Genomic DNA, 6,383 nt, shown 5'->3' with positions numbered 1-6,383 from the left:
GGAGCCATCGTAGTCCTAGCAGGCCTGGCCTCTGTAGAGAGCCTAAGACTCCTCTGTGCCCCTCCCTGGGCATCTGTCCAGCTGAAGCAGGAAAGGGCTGTGTGTTGTGAAACTGCAGCAGGGCCCGGCTTCTCTCTGTTGGTCTGGAGCGTTGCAAAGGACAGTTGCACCATGCTGTTAGGCTAGAGATGTGGAAATCGCAGATACTGAGGAGATAGGCATCTGAAGAATGTGTGGGACATGAAGATAGGCCAAAAAATGGGGATCGTGGCAATCCTGTGTGCAACATTGATTATTTCATAACCTTGCCAATTGGAACAAGAAACCTTAAAATGCAAAACAACAGAGAAAAGAGCACCATTATCCTTTGCTTTCTGGATAGACACCTGGAACGTTTTCTGCACTAAGAATTCCTGACAGCGCAATTAGCATGAGCCCCAAACCTCAAATCTAAACCATTCTGAAGCTAAAAATGAACTGGAAAATTTTCAGTAGAAATAACTGATGTATAAGTTTTTTTTTTTTAAACTCATCTTGCCCTTGCTAGGCAAGTCCTCTACCACTTGAGCCACACCCTCCAGCCTCTTTTGCTTTAGTTTATTTTTTCAAGTAGGGTCTTTACCTAAGCTGGCCTCAGACTGAGATCCTCCTACCTCCACCTCTTGCTTAGCTGAGGTGTATACCACTATGCCTGGCTTATTCTTTGAGATGGGTCTTGCTAACTTTTCTGCCCAGAATGGCCTCTAACTGCAACCTTCCTATTGTAAGTGGTGCTTAAACTGCTTTTGCTGAATAGCACTGGGCCCAGGAATTAAGTAAAAGCGTCTTGCCTCAGTTTCATATTTACCTTTGCTCTAAATCATTCTCTTTGCAGTCACTTTGCAATCACGTTGGGTTCCAAGAAGGACAAAACTAATAACATCTTTGTGACAAGAGACTGAAACTAGCCCTCAGGAGCAGTAGAGCCTCCTCAAAGTAGACCACTTGCCAGACAACGATGACTCTGGATAGCAAGTTATCTGGAACCCTTATTAAAACAAAGACTTAGAGATAATGACCAACCAGGTCACATCTGTGACTGAGACTGTTTCTGCATGTCTTTTGTCCCCTGCCCTAACTCGTTATCTACTGAAAGTTACAGCTCATGTCTGTACCCTGAAGATGACTGACAATGAGCTGAGTGCTCACTCTGCCTATTCTCACAGCACGTCCAGGCCTTGTAAAAACCTCCTTTCTCTGTCTTCATCATGTCTCCTTATTTGGCATTTAGGGGTGAGTGGTCCAGCCTGCCATGTGGAAGCCCAGGAGTTTGTGCCTTGGGTCCAGTTTCCCTACCTCCACCTCTCTCAGAACTGGGATTACAGGCATGGGCCACTACACCAGCTTGCTTTTTGCACTGATAAAGTAATGCACTTCCATTATAGATTAGTTTATTTAGGGAGAGCTATGCAGAATAAATCTAGTCTTCTCTCATTCCCTCAAATATCACTCCTACTTTCTAATAGTTTGGTATGTACTTTCTAGAGCTTTTTATTCTATTATAAATATTTATATGAGTATAGTAACTTCCATATGTACACAGTACCTAAAATTTAAAAAAATTTTCTTTTGGTTTTTGAAAAAGAGTCTTGTCATGTAACCCAGGCTGGCCTCAAACTTGTTATCATCCTGCCTCAGCCTCCCAAGTACTGGGACTGCAGGTGTGTGCCACAATGCCCAGCTCTAGTATGTTTATTAAGCTGCTAGCCCATCAGTAGTGTTCAATAATGCATACCCAAACATACAATTAAAAACACTGACATGCGCTCTGCAAATCCTGCATCTGGTTTAAAGTTTTATTTAAATGCAATTTCTTTTTTTCTCTTGGCAGGTGGTTTTGCTTTATCTGGGCTTTATGAGGACAAAAACCAAAACCAAAACCAAAACAAAAACCAAACCCACACGAAAACAGACACTTTTTTTGAATCAAAGACAACTAGGTAGATTAATTCCTTCTACTATTATTTGTTGCATGCTAACTCTGCACCAGGAGCTGCTCGAGGTGCTGGGAGGGAAGGTAAACACGTGGAAGAGAAATTTTAGGAAGACAGTAAACAAGTGTAACACACAGTAGGCCAGAGTTGACAGCAGGGTGAGCAGGGGGCTTCACAAAGCTAGTTTTGTGGTTAGGAAAGTCACTGAAAAAGTGACATTTGAGCTAAGCTCTGGAAGGAAAAGAGTAGCACCACATGGATATCTGAAGAAGGGCACACCATAGAGAAGGAATAGAAAATATAAGAGCCCTGAGGAAGAAGATGCCTTGCTCAGAAAAGGTAAAGAGGTGTGTTTAGCTGGGGAATGGTGAGAGCAGGAGGACCAGAAGAGATGGCCAGCCAGGATCACTGGGCTTTTAGAGGCCTTAGGGTTTTATGCTGAGCAGGATAGAATGTCCCTAAAGGGTGGGAAGCAGAGCAACTCATGATCTGATGCATCTTTTGACATGAGCAGTCTGGCCACTGTTGAGAATAGATCCTGGAAGCAAGTGCAAAAGGGCAGGGACCAGTTAGGAGGCACCAGCAACAACGTAGGGGAGTGGAGATGAGATTCTGGCCAGGCTGACACAGTGGAGATGGTGACACTGTTAGATTCCGGGTACATTTCCAAGGTAGAGACAGCAGGATCTGCTAATAGGTCAGGTGTGGGATGCAAAGTAGAGGGTGACTTGTCTAGATGCAGCAACACATGGAATGTTCTTAATGAGAGGTTTACTAACTAGTTGATATAAGAAACAACACAAAAGAGTAGGGAGTATGAAGGACAATGGGACATGGGTGTCTGGAAGACGATTAGGAACTCCCTTTTCCTGTTTTCTTTGCGTTCATAATATCATAATAACATATGTGTCTCTTCCATGCTGGCTTTTCTCAATCCATACTCTGAACAACCCCCTGTGGCAAAGGAAAGTGGCCTGTGATTTCCAGATGTCTGGGCTGAGTTTGTGGCTAACTGCCTTGTATTTTTAAAAAAATGTTAATGTTGAATCTACTCCAAAGTATGTATGTCTTAAAAATATCTTCATTACTTATGATCAAGTAAAATAGTTGGGTTTGTGTGATGAATTTCTTACAAACACCAAGAGGCAATCTCTAAGGCAAATTGTAAGGTTTTGGGACACTCAGGCCCCTGTCATTCTAAATGAATGCCCAGGAGCTCCCTCCCAAGAAGGGCTCACTGGTTCATAGCTGGCTGGTCCCCAAAGCACTTCTGTACTGCAAGGATCTCGCTGCAAGAGGGTTGAGCACGACATCAAATACTTTTCTCACCGGCCTGGACTTTTCCATCTGTACATCACATCCTGTTCACGATGTCGTATGTTACCACTCAAAGCGATAACTTCTTCCAGTTGATCCTTAGGGTGTCTATTTTCAGTAGGGAGTATGATATACTCTGGGTAGAGCCAGAGTATATCAAAAGGACAGAGTCTTAGAGTCAGATTGACAGACATTTTAATGCAGGCTCTGCCATTACCTATCGATGTGATTCTGTGCACTGTTCTTAATCTCTGAGTCTATGAAATTTTTTTAAAAGTGGGGGCTGGGAAGATGAGTAAGTGCAGAGCACATGAGAAGCATTTCAAGGTGCACAGGCTTTTGATAAATTTTATTTCCCTTCTGCCTTCACTTCTGAATTTGTCACTTTTAGTATCCTACCTTTTGAATTGTTATGTATCTTAGCTGGAAACAATAAACTCTTATAGACTAGAAACTACCTCTCACATTTCTCCACATCCCCCAAAGCATTCATCATGGTACATGGAAAGTGGGAGATGATTAAGAAGTGTTTGCTGATAGATTGATTGATGGATATTGCTCTTTGGAGTTGAGCACACTGTGATGAGTCTCAGAGAGGAAAATGAGCCTCTGCGTTCACAGAGGAAGGTCATTGCTGAGTGCCCCTCGGAGACATGCTGCTGATGGATGAGGATGCTGGTCTGCTCTGCTCTGTGGACTGCAGACCCAGTGTACCAGCCACGCAAATGGTTACCCAGTCAGATGCCCAGATCCTGATAACCCCTCCACCATCAAATTCATTTAGCAGAGACTTACAACAAGCCATCGCTGTGGCACATGGATTGACTAATTGCACAGCTGTTATTGTGTGCTTACAAGGGAAATTAGGAGTAATTAATGGCTGGGGATCAATAACAGTATGATATTGAAGTGAACAATTTAATTTTCTTCCTAACTGAAGAGGTAAGCATAAAGAACTCACCTAGTTAAAATATATGAATCAATGTCATAGATATAAACAAACTTCTCAATTTCTTGGTTTACCTAAAATTTTTAATTTTTAGCTCTGTTTACATTTTGAAGAGATAATGCATGCACTCGAACTGTTCAATGTGGTAAAAAAATGAAGGTTGCTCCTCAGAAGCAACCACTGTTGCCAGTCTGTTGGATGTGCTTCTAGAGCTGTTCTGTGTACCTCTCTGTGTGTATGTGTGCCTGCATGCATCCCTAAGCTGAAAGTAGTTTTAAGAATCTAAGAACCTTCTGTCCATCTGCTATGTCTATTTGGTTCATCTCTGTATCTCTGGTGGCTAGCCCAGACATGCAGTCCAAAATTGATGGCCAATAATTATTTGATTGCCTGAGTAGATCTATTTTAGTCAGTAATTGACTATATCTATTTTAGCAGATCTATTTTGCATGAGCCTGAAACATCTTTGCTGTAAATTATCAAAAGACTTACAATTTGACATGTCCAGAGAATCAAACATCTTAATTAATTTTAATGTATTGGTACAATAATTTAAAGCTACTGATGCAGCAACTATCTGTTTGAATATCCACACAGACTGGAGGAACTCTTTGGAAAACACATGCCACTTGAGCTTAAATAAAGGTTGGTTAACAAATGATAAAGAATATGTAAAAATCTACCAGGAGACACGGGCAGACTAGTGAAAGGTGCTACTTTGGGGAGGTTATAGACTTTTTAAATTACCTCTGAGTTTAGAAGCCACATATTATTGTTGCTGCTATGACTTCTACTATTATTGAGATTGCCACTATATCGCTATCACTATTTATTTAGCCATAGTACAGATCAGTGACATTTCACACGTACTATCTCATTCAATCGCCTTGTTACATTTTCAGGTAGATACTATTATCACCGACATCTTATAGATAAGGAAACTGAGGCACCAAACGCTTTTGCAACTTGATAGGTTCACAAAGCTAATTAAATGGTACATTGGGAATTGAGGGAAGGCGTGACACCTGAGAATATCCTCCCAATCAGTACTTCAAATTCTGCCCCATTTTTTTTTTCCAGAAATGGAACATTCCCTACTGCTCATCTTTCCTACCTATTTGCCAAATTTAGCTCTGAATGACTTTGGGTTCTATGAATGAATGATATCCATTTGCAAAAAGAATGGTGTTTGTTAGCACAGGGGCTTTTCAAATGACATCTGTCAGATGCTAAAATCAATTTTAAAAAAAGGTGTTCTCAGAATGGTTCGCATTATCAAAATGAGTGGTCAGCTTGCTAGGGTGCCTGCGTTGAAAGGAGTAATGCCCTTGTGTGTGCAAATGCAGTGTATTTGCTTAAAAAATCTGCCCTCGTATTTATTGTCATATTGCGTTCATTTCACGTACTTAAAGAAAGTGGGATCTGGGAATTTGCTGTTAGAGTTAAATAGTCAGAAATACCAAACTTCCTATATTTCTTCATATTTCATCACTAGGGCTTTATAATCCAAAGAAGCAAGGCAAATGTATAAATTATGCAAAATGTGTCTTGCCACATCCCTTTCTTTCAGCACTTCCTTTTAATTATTTCTCCATCATCTACCCTAGCCTCTCCTCATTTAAAAATGTCAAGAATTTGATGAGTCTTGGTGGCCATAGGCAAAGCCCTCAAGTCCAAGGCCTGTCTCTGACCTTTTTTTTTGGGTATTTCTTTCATGTGCTCCAGAAGTATCCCTTTCTTTTGCCATGTGAGCAAAGTCCTATTTTTAATAAGATAACCAAAAGTATACTTTAAAAGAAGAGACAGTGGAGATAACTAATTTATGCTAAGGTACAAATGACACCACCGATCCACTTCTGCTTTTGGAGTATTATAGAAGACTCTTGTTTATTTTAGTTGACAGAGAAGTTGCTGATATAGGTATTGACAGTGGGGTTAGGGAGAAGCACTGATCCAAGGAAGACCGCTGGATATGTCCATGAGAAGACACTGTATTTATTATTCTGAAGGGTGTGTTTGCTATGGTGGTGGTGGTTTTTCTTGATGGGTTTTGTTTATCTTTAATAGAAACAGAAAACCTTGAATGGTCTTCATTTGTTGCCTCTAACAATGCTTTTGACTTACAGAGTGTCTGGGGTTCCTTG

The sequence above is a fragment of the Castor canadensis genome, chromosome 8 (assembly GCF_047511655.1).
Source record: "Castor canadensis chromosome 8, mCasCan1.hap1v2, whole genome shotgun sequence".
NCBI classification, from domain to species: domain Eukaryota; kingdom Metazoa; phylum Chordata; class Mammalia; order Rodentia; family Castoridae; genus Castor; species Castor canadensis.
Note: the sequence above shows the minus strand (reverse complement) of the source record.